The sequence below is a fragment of the Phocoena phocoena genome, chromosome 11 (assembly GCF_963924675.1).
Source record: "Phocoena phocoena chromosome 11, mPhoPho1.1, whole genome shotgun sequence".
In the NCBI taxonomy this organism is placed as follows: Eukaryota; Metazoa; Chordata; class Mammalia; order Artiodactyla; family Phocoenidae; genus Phocoena; species Phocoena phocoena.
The window spans coordinates 48,055,199-48,071,697 of record NC_089229.1 but is presented as its reverse complement, the minus strand read 5'-3'; positions in this window follow the sequence as shown (position 1 = coordinate 48,071,697).

The window sequence follows — 16,499 nt, the reverse complement described above, 5'->3', positions numbered from 1 at the left end:
ACTTTCTGTTTCCAAACTTGAACTGGATTATACTTGCTAACATCAGGAATACAATGATCATTTCATTCATTCAACAAGTTTTATTGAACATATATTTTGTGCCAAATACTGTGCTAGACACTGTGCAAAGACACTCCTGTGTTCCCTGTGATCTTAAGAAATATTGGTCTAGCAGAAAAGATTAATTAATTAAAATGTGAGTTTATTAGTACAAACTCAAATAGTAAAAGGAACGTGGTTCTCTGGAGCATGTAACAAAAGAATCTGGCCCAGGATTGGCTGTCAGCAAAGGCGTCCACGAGGAAAGAACAACTCATCTGAAATCTGATGGGCATATAGAAGTTAGCTAAGCAAAGAGGGGGATTGCATTCTGATAAAAGGGAATAGCACATACAAAGGCCCATTGGTTGGAGGAGTTTATGATGAGTTTAAAGAACTGCAAAAAGGATGGAGCATAGCGGCTACATTTAGGGAAGGGGAGATGTGGTATGACACGAGACTGGAAAGGAAGGCCAGCCTCGGACCATAGAATACCTTGTAGGCATTGTTAGGCATCCAGTAAGAGCAAGAAGGGAGTGTTCTGAACGTCAACACGGTCGACCCCTTCGTTTTGAAACAGTTGGAAGAGAACCAGAGAGATGCTAGGAGACGTGGTAGCTTGAAGGGGTGGTGGTGAGATGACGAAGTGGGTAGATCAAGAGGATTTAGTAGATGGGATCAAGTAGACTTGAGATGGATTGGAAATGGAGGGCACGGGAGGGGATGAAGTCAAGAATCACACGTGTTTGATTTGGGCATCTTGTTAGAGGATGGCGCCACTCTCTGAGGTAGGAAACGTGAGAAGACGGTTGGGGTGGGGAGGATGGAGCCCGAGTTCCTACATAGCCATCTCGATTTTGAGGCATCTTTGAGAAATCCAATTATTAATCAAGTAATCAATTATACAAGTCTAGAAGTCAGGAGTGTTTTCTTTTTATTGAGGTATAGTTGATTTACAATATTAGTTTCAGGTTTGCAGCTTGGTGATTCAGCATTTTTACAGATTATATTCCATTAAAAGTTATTACAAGGTTATAGCTATAATTCCCTGTGCTATACAATATACCCTTGTTGCTTATCTATTTTATGCATAGTAGTTTCTTTCTTTTAACCCCATACCCCTAAGGAGCTCCTCCCTGCTTCCCTCTCCCCACTGGTAAACACTAGTTTGTTTTCTATATCCGTGAGTCTGTTTCTGTTTTGCTATATACATTGATTTTTTTTCTGACTTATTTCACTAAGCATAATATTCTCTTGGCCCATCCACATTGCTACAAATGGCAGAATTTCATTCTTTTTTATGGCTGAGTAATATTCCATTTTCTGTATGTCTGTGTGTGTGTGTATGTGTGTATACACATGCACCACATCTTTATCCATTCATCTGTCGATGGACACTTAGGTTGCTTCCATATCTTGGCTACTGTAAATAGTACTGCTATGAACATTGGGATTTGTGGATCTTTTCAAATTAGAGTTTTCATTTTTTTCTGGATATGTACCCAGGCGTGGAATTGCTGGATCCTATGGGAGTTCTATTTTTAGTTTTTTGAGGAACCATACTGTTTTCTATAGTGGCTGCACCAATTTACAGTCCCATCAATAGTGCACAAGGGTTCCCTTTTCTTCACACCCTCACCAATACTTGTTATTTGTAGACTTTTCAATGATGGTTATTCTGACAGGTGTGAGGTGATATCTCATTGTTGTTTTGATTTGCGTCTCTCTAATAATTAGCAATATTGAACATCTTTTCATGTGCCTATTAGCCATCTGTATGTCTTCTTGGGGACAGGAGAGTTTTGGTTGCAGTGGAGATAACCTGGAGTATGCCTGATGAGGATGAAAGCATAGACCAGGATGAGCTTACCTAGGATGACAGTATAATGCAAAAAGTCTACAACTGAGCCTTCAGGAACTCCAGCATTTACTGGGAGTGGTAGGTAATTCTGCAAAGGAAACTGAAAAGGAAGAGTCAAAGAGGTAGGAGGAAAACAAGGATGATGATATAATGGGAGAGAGGATGGCCAAAGGTGACAGTTTTGTTGAGAGGTCAGGGTAGACATGCACAGAAAAATAACCACTGTATTTATTGACAGTTTACTGTGGACCTTAGTAAGGCTGTTTCAGTGGCGTGATGGAGGCAAAAAGTGGGTTGGAGAAAGCTGAGTGGTCAGTGTGTGAGAGTTAAGGTAATGGATCCCAGGGTATAGACAATTCTGTTGCTATTGCAGAACTGCAATATTTCAAGCAATATTGAATGTTGCTTGACATGAATGGGGGCTTTTTGTGTGTGAGTCTACGACTTTTTTCATAATGCTAATTTATTATTATAGGATTAAGATTGTAAAGCACCAAATATCCCTGCGTAATCCTGGAGGAAGTGCACATACGTCTGTAACAGTGATGATCTTTTACTCTGAAAAGGAGTTTTGTTTTTGGCTCCTGAATATACTTGAAATGTGGGTTGCTATTGATAAAATCAACAGTTAACTTTTGAGAACCACCAGCATACTTTGAAAAAAAATAATCTTGCAAGCCCACTAACGGGTGATCAGTTACGCATTTTCTTGTCTCTGTCACTGCTGAGATTAACAAAGGGGAAAGAAACCTGCCAAGAGAAAGGCCAGTCTGTTTGGGAGCAGGGCTGGCTTAGACATCAGGATCGTGGCTTCCAGTCCAGACTCTGCCTTTTTGACCAGGGTGGCCTTTGGCTTTGGACAACTCCCTTGCCTCTTGGGTCTCAGTTTGTTCATTTATAAAATGAGGGTTTGGATCCAGGTGATTTCCAAGGGACCCTCCATCTTCAAAATCCCCTGATTCTGCTTTTTCAGATTAAAATTGTAATTTCTCATTCACTTACATTGAGAGCATATTAGATTAAATTAATGAGAAAGGTTTTGTTTGGTCCTTATGTGAACTGTTTTCTTGTTCATATGCACTTCATTACTCATATATTGTTTTTTAAAAGTCTATGCAAAACATTAATTTTCATATTTGTTATATTAGAAGACATGGTTTCATTTGATTTATCCAGTCTGCTTTACACTTCACATGAAATCACTAGGAGGTAAATTATTGCCAATTCAACTAATTATTTATGGGTATTTGGAGGATTTTTTTTGTTTTGTTTTGTTTTGTTTTTTTTATTTGCGGTACGTGGGCCTCTCACTGTTGTGGCCTCTCCCGTTGTGGAGCACAGGCTCCGGCCATGGCTCACGGGCCCAGCCGCTCTGCGGCATGTGGGATCTTCCCAGACCGGGGCACGAACCTGTGTCCCCTGCATCGGCAGGCGGACTCAACCACTGCGCCACCAGGGAAGCCCTGGAGGATGTTTTTTGCTATACTGTTTTTAATTTGGCAAACAGCACATCGCCCAAAGCATAGTAATTCACATAGTAATTCACATAGTAATTCACATTTTTCTATTTAACTAAAAATATCTCATAAATACTAGGTATACCACAAGAACAAGCCTGCATATTTATTTAACCAACCAGGACTACGCCTTTTTTAAAAAGAATTTTATCGGAATTCCCTGGCAGTCTAGTGGTTAGGACTCCATGCTTCCACTGCAGGGGACACGGGTTCGATCCCTGGTCAGGGAACAAAAACAGGAATAGGTATTTGGTTAGGAAATACCAATACCACAATTACCACACAGCATGGTCAAAAAAAATTTTTTTTAATAAATAAATAGGACTTTATTTTTTAAGAGCAGTTTTAGATTCATATTCACTTCTAAATTTTGAATTTTTTTGTTACCTACATGAGATTATTTTCCCTTTTAAAATCAAATGATCTGTATCAACCAAATGTCTTCATTTGTTTCCTGTTTGTTCTTACACTCTCCGCAAAAAGTCAGTTTCCTGTTTTCTCAATTCCTGTTTTCTCAGTTTAAAATTAGAGACAGCAGTTCCGTGCAGGAGAGTGATGGGTGGGCCTTAACCCAAGAGATGGGAGGCTCGAAATCAACTAGCCTGTTGAGATCTCCTGGGATATCCAGAACTGCAGTTTACCACAGGAATGAGCAGACTCTCCAGGTTTTTCTCTGCCTGGAGTTTGGAAGCAAGACTAACCTTGGGACTGGAGTTCTTAGAGAATTATGGAGTGACGCCTTGGCCATATTTGTTAGAAACAGAATGCTTTATACAATTTACCAAAACATTATACAGAGAAAAATAGGCAAACATGCTATGGAAGACACAGTTGGTTTCCTAACCAACTAACCAAATACCTATCCCTGTTTTTGTTCACCTACCCTCTAGAGGCTAGACATGCTAAATTCTCTTATTACCATGTTGCCACATCCACAGAACGTGGATATCTGGAATTGTGCTAATTGGTAAAGGAGCGGTGAAGGAACCTGATCCAGAAGTGCTGAGCTGCTTAAGCAATGTCATCAGCTGCCTATCTCCAGTCTTCTTATTCTAGATGGAAATAAACCCTGATTTGTTTAAGCCACTTTTAATTGATACTTGCAGCTAAAAGTATGCCAGTGAACTTTTGAGGGTAAAAAGGGGTAAAAATGGAGGATTTGATCTATCTGATAGATTTTACAATCCAGGAAGCAATAAGTAAACGTAACTGGTTAAAAGTGAAAATAGGCTAGTGGCTAGCCTGACGCCAGCCATCTTGCATTCCATAGAGCGCCAAACCCCAGCGAGTGAGGTGGATGGAAGAGAGGGAATGATCTGATGGACCTGGGGACTCACGAATGGGGTCCAGACATGGGGCTATTGCTGGCTTGGGGTGAGTGAACCAGTTCCAACCAGGAACAAACTTTCCAACCAAGTGGGAGGTGGCCTACCTTGCCCTCCACCATCCTCTTTGTGCTCCCTGACTGTGGTCATCCCCAATTACCCAATGCTCCCCTTGCCCCAGCAGCCTTACACCTCTTCAGTCACTACCTCATCCCCACTACTTCCCCCGGTTCTTCAAGTTGAGTTGGTAGATGAAGGAAGCAGTATCACCAATGACTACAAGGTCATGTCTAGGTCTTGGAGCCAGGCATCAATATGAAGGTTCTACAGATATTCAATAAGAGGACCTAGGAAAAACTCACTCTAATAATGGTCCAGGACCTCCATAAAACCATAGGAAGAGGGAGCTTCACTAGAGGGTCTCCCAGTGACCACACACAGGACTATGGACATTGGTGAGAACCTCTGTGCTGAAAGGAAATGTCTGCTTATTATCGCAGAATGATTGTCATGGGGAATTCAGCCAAACAGAGGACCATTCTTCTGTAATCAAAGAACATCTTGAGGACATCCAGCGCTTGTACTCAAACAGCATTCCTCACAGGGGTGTCAAGCCTGCGAATTTCTTACACCTCGAAAAAGCTCAATGCTGTTCTGAAACTCAGGGATTTTGCCAAGGAAACTATGAGCTAAAACTTCTGTCCACTTTTCCCCTGACACAGCACTGTGTGGCTCTGGAGAAGTGTGGCCTCTCATCATGGGTTCTTGAATGTTGTCATGTTTATCTCCATTCTAACCCAACCCTGGTCTCCCCCTTTTTCCCGGTGTGAAGATGCACATCCAAGTGGGACAGTCTGAATTTCCCTGCCCTAAGGGATCAGAGAAATCAGGAAGTCAAGATGAACATCTAGAACCTGCTAGAAATGAAGTTCACTCAAAGAATGACCATCGCAGGGTTTATGAACTACTCCTGGATCATGCGGGCCATAAAAGTCCTCTAGGCCAGTGCCATTCAAGGTATGGTCTGTGGACCAGTGCCAGCCCATGAGCAGTTTGTTACCTGTTCAAACAAAGTAAGTACAGAAATTGAGAATAAGTGTTGAGAAACTTCTATAGCAGTTTGGTACTGCTATGATAGCCAGGCATTTGATTCTGTCTTTTACAAAAGTATCACTCTGCAATGGACTGAAAGTAAAAAGCTGGTCTTCAAACAGTTCGTGCAGGATTGCTTCCACCCATGTGGGGAGAATACGAAGGAGATGGCCGGAGTTTGGGCCATGAGGTGAGTTGGTTATGAGGAGCTTTGTGATTAAAGCCTGGCCTCTCGGTTACTTGGCTTACCGCAGGTCTTCTCTTAGGGGCTTTGAATTCCCAGACCTCACCTGCCCACGAGAGTCTTGGGAGTTTAGTGGAGGGACAAGAAGAGCATGTGCAGTGGAAAGTTTGGAGCATCTCATACACAACTCGTTAGTCTGATGACCTCTTCAGCATCTCCGCCGGGCAGTCCAATAGATATCTCAAACCGACACACCCAAAACCAGACTGATCTTCCCCCACCCCAAACCCACTCCTCCTGCAACATTCCCTTACCGTTTGCTCGGATGAAAAATCTCAGAGTCATTCTTGACATTTCTTTTTTTCTTACCTTCTTGCCCAGTCTGGCAGGCTGGTTGGCTCTACCTTCCCAACAGATCCAGAATCCAACCTCTTCATCCATTTCCACTTATATTGCAATGGCCTCCTAAAGGATCTCCCCACTTTTACCCTAACTCCCCACAGTTCACAATACAGCAGCCAGAGAGGTCCTGTTGTGTCACCTCTTTGCTTGCAACCCAGCAGTGATGCCCCCATTTTACTCAAAAATCCAAATTCAAGGAGTGGCCTCAGGGCTATGTAGCATATGACCTCATCTCCTCTCAGCCTTCAGCCCCTCCTCTGTCCCCGCCATTGGCCCTCACACTCTGTCCCTGCAGGCTGCAGGCATGCTCACAGCTTGGGGTGTTTGCTCCAGCTCTGCCTGGGAAGCTCGCTCTTTGTTGTCTGTGTGGCTAACTCACTTCCTTATAGTCTTTCCTCAAAACCTCACATTTTCCATGAGGCCTACCTCACCCTCACTCCCAGCAATCTGGACTCCTTACCCTGCCCTATACTTTTTTCTTTTTTCCATAGAACTTGTAACTTTATACTGTACCATTTTAACATAGTCATATATTTATGGTTTAGTGTCCGTCCCCACACCAGAGTGTAAGCTTCACAAAGATAGGGATCTGTTTTATTCATTGCTATATACAAATGCAGGCACTTAAATACTTGACAGATGAATGAATGCATTTCCCTACAGCAGCTTTTATTAATTCCGTGAAGAATTCCCCCTAAACCTCAATGTTACTTTAGAAGAAGGAAAGCAGAGAGAGAGAGAGAGAAGGAGGAATAAAAGAGCTATCCCTAAAATCCAAGGTTGAATTATCCACTAAAAACTACAGGAGCTGCCTGTGCTCTGCCTCACCCTCCCAGTCTCCCTGTCTTTCATTGCTCCTGTATTCCATTCTCCCATTCAGGAAGGGCCAGAAACGCAGAGGTGACAGGTGAAGGATGAGGACTCATCATCCTTTGACAAACTTCTGGACTTCACGTAGGCAAAGCAGGAGAGTGCATGAGGGGCTAAATCTATCTCTCCACTTTCAAAAAGTACATTTGTGCCAGAAGTTACTGGGTTTTTTTCCATCAGAGCAGGAGTTTGGAACAAGGCATCCAGATCCTCCCTTTGCATCTCTTCAACAGAAAGTTGGAAAAGAGGGGGGGAAAAAAAGCAAAGAAAAAGTGTAACAGAGAGAAAACAATCATGAACAACATAAAAAGCAATAATAAAATTAAAAGGATAATCGAGATTTTTAACACACCTCTATCAGCAGCGGATAGAGCAAGTGGCCTGAGAGTAAAGTTGTCTAATAGGTTTCATGAGGACCCTTTTCTCAACAAGCAGAGGACACACATTCTCTTCAAGTGCTTGTGGAACCTTTACCTTTAACAGTAGAGATTAACAGAGATGGCATTATAAATGGTTGGTAGGTTGAAGAGTTTTTTGTTTTGTGTGCATTTATTAAAATAATAAAAACAGGGAATTCCCTGGTGGCCCAGTGGTTCAATCCCTGGTCAGGGAACCAAGATCCCACAAGCCGCGTTGCATGGCCTAAAAATAAATAAACAAAAACAAACAAACAATTTAAGCCATCTTTTATTGTTTTGGGATACTTAATGCTGAGAATGGACTAGAATCTTTTTTTATATATTTATTTTATTTATTTGGTTGCCCCAGGTCTTAGTTGCGGCTCACAGGCTCCTTAGTTGCGGCACGTGGGCTGGTTAGTTGTTGGCAGGCAGGCTCCGTAGTTGCACTCGTGGGCTCCTTAGTTGTGCCGTGTGAACTCTTAGTTGCGGCATGCATGTGGGATCTAGTTCCCTAACCAGGCCCCCCCTCCCTGGCATTGGGAGCACAGAGTCCTTTTTTTTTTACATCTTTATTGGAGTATAATTGCTTTACAATGGTATGTTAGCTTTCTGCTTTATAACAAAGTGAATCAGTTATACATATACATATGTTCCCATATCTCATCCCTCTTGCGTCTCCCTCCCTCCCACCCTCCCTATCCCACCCCTCCAGGCGGTCACAAAGCACCGAGCTCATCTCCCTCTGCTATGTGGCTGCTTCCCACTAGCTATTTATTTTACGTTTGGTAGTGTATATATGTCCATGCCACTGTCTCGCTTTGTCACAGCTTACCCTTCCCCCTCCCCATATCCTCAAGTCCATTCTCTAGTAGGTCTGTGTCTTTATTCCTGTCTTATCCCTAGGTTCTTCATGACATTTTTTTTCTTAAATTCCATATATATGTGTTAGCATACGGTATTTGTCTCTCTCTTTCTGACTTACTTCACTCCGTATGACAGACTCTAGGTCTATCCACCTCATTACAAATAGCTCGATTTCGTTTCTTTTTATGGCTGAGTAATATTCCATTGTATATATGTGCCACATCTTCTTTATCCATTCATTCGATGATGGACACTCAGGTTGCTTCCATGTCCTGGCTATTGTAAATAGAGCTGCAGTGAACATTGGGGTGCATGTGTCATTTTGAATTATGGTTTTCTCTGGGTATATGCCCAGTAGTGGGATTGCTGGATCATATGGTAATTCTATTTTTAGTTTCTTAAGGAAACTCCATACTGTTCTCCATAGTTCCTATATCAATTTACATTCCCACCAACAGTGCAAGAGGGTTCCCTTTTCTCCACACCCTCTCCAGCGTTTATTGTTTCTAGATGTTTTGATGATGGGCATTCTGACTGGTATGAGATGATATCTCATTGTAGTTTTGATTTGCATTTCTCTAATGATTAATGATGTTGAGCATTCTTTCATGTGTTTGTTGGCAGTCTGTATATCTTCTTTGGAGAAATGTCTATTTAGGTCTTCTGCCCATTTTTGGATTGGGTTGTTTGTTTTTCTGTTATTGAGCTGCATGAGCTGCTTATAAATTTTGGAAATTAATCCTTTGTCAGTTGCTTCATTTGCAAATATTTTCTCCCATTCTGAGGCTTGTCTTTTGGTCTTGTTTATGGTTTCCTTTGCTGTGCAAAAGCTTTGAAGTTTCATTAGGTCCCATTTGTTTATTTTTTTTTTTTATTTCCATTTCTCTAGGAGGTGGATCAAAAAGGATCTTGCTGTGATTTATGTCACAGAGTGTTCTGCCTATGTTTTCCTCTAAGAGTTTGATAGTGTCTGGCCTTACATTTAGGTCTTTAATCCATTTTGAGCTTATTTTTGTGTATGGTGTTAGGGAGTGATCTAATCTCATACTTTTACATGTAGCTGTCCAGTTTTCCCAGCACCACTTATTGAAGAGGCTGTCCTTTCTCCACTGTACATTCCTGCCTCCTTTATCAAAGATAAGGTGACCATATGTGCGTGGGTTTATCTCGGAAGCACAGAGTCTTAACCACTGTGCCACCAGGGAAGTCCCCCTGGACTGGAATCTTGAATGATCAGATTTCAAGGTACAGGTGTTGAACCAGGTGATCTTGTGGCTTCAAGGAGGCTTTGGAAGTCACTACATGTGAGATTAGAAGTCTTAGGAGTGGACTCTCTGACCCAAGATATGTGTCTGGAACCAGAAAAGATGTAAGCAAAGCGTGAGGAAAACAGCTCAGGAGGAGGGAAATGGTGAAGCCATTTGCAGAACTTCTCAGGAAGATTAAAAGAATGAATGCATACATACATACATACATGTGATTAATAAATAAATAGGGGTTGCTGCTAAACATGGAGTGACCAAGAGGGACATTTTGGGCCACTTCTCTGGCCCCAATTTCTAGTATTATTCCTAATGTGGAACAGCTGGTTGTCCTAGATCTGTTACTCCTTCTATTTAAATTAGTTCTAAAATTTTATTTTAAAATCTCAATGCATAATTTCTAAAATTTTAATTAAAATTAAAAATGTTCCATATGCTTTTCCGGGAGCCTTCTTTTCTAATTGGAAGAGTTTTCTCCATGACACTTGAGGTTGAAGGAATGCAGTTTGCTGCCCTCAGCCTATGAAAATGAGACTTGTTTTCTCCGGCATCTGCCTCATAGGGCACTGATTCAGGCTCAAGAACCTCAGACTCTGGGCTAACCCAGAATGCATGCACAGTCACAACATGGACGACGGGAGAAAGTCTTGTTTAAACTCTGGTTGTGGCCAGTGTCTTTGGGGAAGAAAAATGCAAGTTGAGTTTATTAAGAGGATTATTTTTAAAAGTATAAGGTTTGTGATTGCACTCTAAATGTAAGTCCCTTTTTAAAAAATTCACTTTTATTGGAGTATAGTTGATTTACAATGTTGTGTTAGTTTCTGCTGTACAGCAGAGCGAATCAGTTATACATCTACTTAAGTCACTTTTGGAATGAACACAACGATGTATGTGACACAGGGATGAAAAATTAATTGTCATTCTTATTGTGAATCTGACAAAGTGTTCATAATTAGGGATACCTGTGGTATTGACACTTGCCCGTTAATTCAGGATGTTCTCGTATTGAGAATTCTCTGGGCAAGCAAGGATTCTCTATTAAAGGAAGAAAAGCAAGATCCTTTAAAGTAGTATTAGCGTGAGTAGAATCTCATTTTGCTGGATAAAACCATTACAGTTACAGTTATAAGAGGATTGTCTGAACATTTTGGCATGTAGCCCATAACCGCTCTGCTTTGCTCATAATAAGCAACACTGCTTGCAGAAATGTTTCTTTAACTAATGCATTTCCTAAGTGGTTTCCTGTTGACTTCTCTTTTTCTTCCTTGCCCCTAGCTTCGAATATTCAGCAAACCTCAATCCTCATCTCTACTCTTTCTTTATTCTCTTAGAAGCTCCTTGAGAGGGGCTTCCCTGGTGGCTCAGTGGTTAAGCATCCGCCTGCCAATGCAGGGGACACGGGTTCGAGCCCTGGTCTGGGAAGATCCCACATGCCACGGAGCAACTAAGCCCGTGCGCCACAACTACTGAGCCTGTGCCTTAGAGCCCGCGAGCCACAACTACTGAAGCCCGCACGCCTAGAGCCTGTGCTCCGCGACAAGAGAAGCCACCGCAATGAGAAGCCCGCACACCGCAACGAAGAGTAGCCCCCGCTTGCCACAACTAGAGAAAGCCCGCATGCAGCAACCAAGACCCAACACAGACAAAAATAAAAGAATTTAAAAATAAATTTAAAAAAACAAAAAGGAAGCTCCTTGAGAGCAGAAACCTTGTCTGTCAGCCAGTGGGTAAACCAGTGTCAGATACTTATTAGACATTATCTTTCACTATCAGTTCTAAGCTGGTAATTCTCAAAACCACACCTTTAGTTCCGTGTTCCTGTCCATGATATATTGTTGTTCTTTCCACTGAAAACTATGTCCATGAAAAAAGCACTTTACTCCAGCTCATAACTCAATCAGGAGTGAGTTCTTCCTGAAAATAACCAATGTACATACTTCAGTGTACAGCCAGAGTGTTTTATGTGTGCTTCCCATTTTATCATACAGAATCCTGAAAAGTCATGTACTCAAGGGTAATGACTAAATAAAATAAATAATTTTGACTGCTTCTTCGAGGACATTCTTAAGTGACTTGTAAGTGAAACTGGCTTTTTTTTTCCTGTGAGCACATGGAGGTGAAGAAGAATATAATGACTGCTAGTAAAGCTGGTGCCGCGGCCTTGACTTCATGCCAAGGGGCCAGCAGTTTTACCCACCATTGCCTTTGCACCATCAGGGCAGAAGTCAACACGGTGAAAAAGCAAAGGAAGTCTTACTATTATTATGAAGAGACTTTTGACCTTACAAGACCCTTCCAGGGGGTCCATGGACCATACTTTGAGAACCACTGCCCGAGGCCTTCAGGATGTCATGGCAAACAAGACAACAACGTCACTGCCCCTGTGGAGCTTAAGTTCCAGTGATGGAAGACGATCGACAAGTAGAGAAGTAAACAGGGGTGACTTCAGAGCATGATCGACTCTGTAAAGAGCATAAACAAGGAGAATGTAGGGGACTTCCCTGGCGGTCCAGTGGTTAGGACTCTGCGCTTCCACTGCAGGGGAGCACGGGTTCGATCCCTTGTCGGGAAACTAAGATCCCGCATGCTGTGCAGTACAGCCAAATTAAAAAAAAAAAAAAAGGAGAGTGTGATAGTCTCGAGGGATAGAGGAGGGGCTGCTTTTAAGAAGGCCCCTCTGAGGAGGTGACATCTGAGCCCAGAGCTCAAGGATGAAGGGGGGTCTGCCACGCACAAGACTGGGGAAGAGGTTTCTAAGATGACACAGCAAGGGCCAAAGTTCTGAGGCAGGAAAGAGCTTAGCATTTGAGAGAGACAAGAAAGAAGGCAGTCAGGACTGGATAACAGCACTATTTTTTATGGCCCTTAAAATTCCTTTAGGGGGGGGTTCCCATGTTATTATCATAAACAATAATAACAGTATATGTATTAACTTATTTAATCGTTGCAATAATCCTGTTATCCCCATTCTATAGATGAGGAAACTGAGGCATGCAGAGAATGGGAGAGTTGGTGTCAGAGCTAGAACACCATGCAGTATGACCATGGAACCTATACTTGTAATCTTTAGAGCCTCTTTTTTAGAAAACAATCACTCAATAGGTAAAACTTTCTTGTTAGTGCACATAAATGCATAGTGTGTGTGTGTGTGTGTGTGTGTGTGTGTGTGTGTGTGTGTAGTATATCTGATGTATCCCTCTTTACTTTGGGTCTGGAGAACTAGAAGCTATCAAGTCACAGACAGGAATCTATCATTTGAGGAAGGAACAGTAGCCATCAGCTCAGTGAAAGGAGTTTCTCTGAACAATTCTCCTAAAAATTTCTCTCTCGGACTTCCCCGATGACGCAGTGGTTAAGAATCCTCCTGCCAATGCAGAGGACACGGGTTCGAGCCCTGGTCCGGGAAGATCCCACATGCCGCGGAGCAACTAAGCCCATGCGCCACAACTACTGAGCCTCCACTCTAGAGCCTGCGAGCCACAATTACCGAGCCCGCGCGCCTAGAGAGCCCGTGCTCCACGACAAGAGAAGCCACCGCAATGAGAAGCCCGCACACCGCAACGAAGAGCAGCCCCTGCTCACCGCAACTAGAGAGAGCCGGTGCCCAGCAACAAAGTCCCAACGCAGCCAAAAATAAATTCATTAAAAAAATTTTTTTCTCTCTCAATGTGAGCAGTCCGAGATACATTGATTCTTTATGAAGCTTTTGTTTTATTCTAAATGCGATATAAACAAAGAGCAGTGAGCTTTGAAGCTGAGCAGTCTACTCAGCATAAGTTCCTCTGTGCAGATTGGTTGTTGAGTGACTAGTCTAACCTCCGTGGTGGTCTGATAGGGAGGTTACAAAAGGATGGTGTCCTACTGCCAAATCTATGCAGAGATGCAGGACGGTTGTAATTCCCTTTCTAGGAGCAAACCTGGCCTGAGATACCCCTCCACTCCCTCACCTCCACCCCAGCCCTCAGTAAAGGGACCTAACGGTCAGCTTTGATGGGAAAGGGCAACCTTCCTGGAAACAAGGGCAGTGAGACCACCCATGGCACATTCTTGAGATGTTGATGCTGACCCGTGGCATCTCTCTAATCCCGTCTTTGTGGAATCTTCTCTGCTTTGCTTCTTCTCAGTTCATCGCCACCCCAATCTGCAGGCACTGGGCGAAGGGTGGAGCCTGGCTCCAAAAGTCGCTGTCACTTGAAATCAGACTTACTCCCTGGTTGTGGGCACTCTGTCCTCTGGATTGCAACAGAACCGTGTTTCTTATAAGAGGCCAACCCCAGTCCAGGGTTTCACCATCTGTACCTTAGCCTGAATAGTAGACTCTGGCTTCAACTCACCAAGGAGCCCTGCTCTAGGCTTCTGGAAATTATGTGACTAAATCAAGGTGTGACACTATGCCTAGTCTCTCCTGACAATAAAGAAAATACAACATGTGCTTGATTAATTTTCTACCTCTGACTTTTGTAATATGTAGACTATAAGCTCCACGAGGGCAAGGTCTTGTCTGTTTCTGCTCACTTTTGTACCCCCAGCCCTGGCACAATGCCTGGCATGCCCTGTTCATTGATTATTCATTTAATGACTGAATAACTAAATGAGTGGTTTCACTGGACACATGGAAATAGACATTTGAATGTAGTAGAAAATTTATTCATCCACTTGGTCTTTTATTCACTATTCCACAAATATTTATTGAGCACTGATTATGGCAGACACTCTGTTAGATGCTAGGAATGCAAAATCCATGGGTGAAGCAATCTAACCAAGGGGACTTCCCCAACTAGGCAGACTCAAAGAAATAGTCCTTTATTCAGTGGGTAGCGTGAGTCAACCCACACTGTGCAGAGCTGTCAATCTAAAGGCCAGAGAACATAGCCCTATGCAAAATACTAAACTGTTGTGCAGTGACACATATATGAAGAAGAAAATATTAACATGTCCCCAAGTGCTGCAGCTCTCTGAGTAATCAAGTGATCATTACTCATGGTGTCTCTGTCAGAGTTTCTGTCTCCTGCAAAGCTCTCCCCACCCTCTGCTTAGATAGCTTCCCCTAATGCAGATCTCAGGAAGGCTGTGTCTACATCTACATCCAGATGCCCCTCTGTTAGTCTCTCTTTTAAGAACCCATTTCTTTTCCTTCCAAATCTTCATCCCAATTTGCAATTATATATTTACTTGTTTGTTTCTAGCCTTTCTCCTTCACTGCCCTGCAAGCTCCAAAAAGGCAGGGACTTTGTATGTCTTGATCAGGCTGTCTTTCAAATATCTTGCACTGTATAAATATTTGTTTTAAAAAAATGAGTTAAGGACCACAGCCAAATTCCTGCTTAAAATATTTTGATGCCTGGCTAAGAGGGTTGCAGTGGCAATGCAAGAGACTCCTGACACAGCTGGTCATGGTCGCTTTCCTTTCCACATTATTGCTAAATGGCTATGCCGGACACAGTTCTGATCTAGATCCTACTTTCCTTTTTATTTTTTAACCTTATTTATTTATTTTTATTGTGATAAGGACTCTACTTTTTTTTTTTTAATTGGTGTTTAAATTTTAAGGGACTTGTTTCCACAATTGAAGTCATATTGGCTTTACTGAAATTTTAGAAATAAATGTTTTTAAACATCCACTGATGTAGAAACATATCACAAATCAAGTAAATTGGTACCATGGAAGATGACATAAGTGGAGCCATTTAAAATAGATCTGGAGCAGGTATTCCAGAGGAACTGCCTTGCATGTCCTGTTTTCTGACTTCTGAACTGGACCAAACTGCCAACAATCCAAGAAGTCAGCAAAGAAACGAGAATATTCTGCTGAAAGGACCAGGACATATCAATGGACTTTGACCTAGAGACCGCTAGCTTTTCCTCATCTTTTACCAATGAACACTTCACCTGATCGATTACCTCATCTTACACCAACGAACTCCTCTTAAAAAACAACTTACCTCATCTTCCTCTCTTTTCCCCGTAAAAACCCTGAGCCCTTCTCCAGCAATCAAGACCCTATTTGGGTTTCTGTCTAAATCTGGGTACCCCAAATTGCAATTCTTTGATCCCGAATAGACGCTTTGCCTCTTGAACTGGATTCCTATTTCTTTAGGTTTACAATACTCTTTCTTTATAAATTTTATCAGAGTATAGTTGATTTACAATGTTGTGTTAGTTTCAGTTGTACAGCAAAGTGATTCAGTTCCGCACATACATATTTTCATTCTTTTTCAGATTCTTTTCCCACATAGGTCATTACAGAGTACTGAGCAGAGTTCCCGGTGCTATGCAGTGGGTCCTCGTGGGTTATGTGTCTTATATATAGTAGTGTGCGTGTGTTCGTCCCCAGCTCCCGATTTATCACCCCCACAACGTTTTCCCCTTTGGTAACCGTTAAGTTTGTTTTCTGTGTCTGTGAGTCTGTTTCTGTTTTGTAAATAAGTTCATTTGTATCTTTTTAAAAAAAATTAGATTCCACATATGAGTGGTATCATATGATGTATGTCTTTCTCTGTCTGACTTACTTCACTTAGTATGATCATCTCTAGGTCCATCCCTGTTGCTGTAAATAGCATCATTTCATTCTTGTTTCATGGCTGAGTAATATTCCATTGTATACAGATATATGTACCACATCTTTATCCATTCCTCTGTTGATGGACACTTAGGTTGCTTCCATGTCTTGGCTATTGTAAAT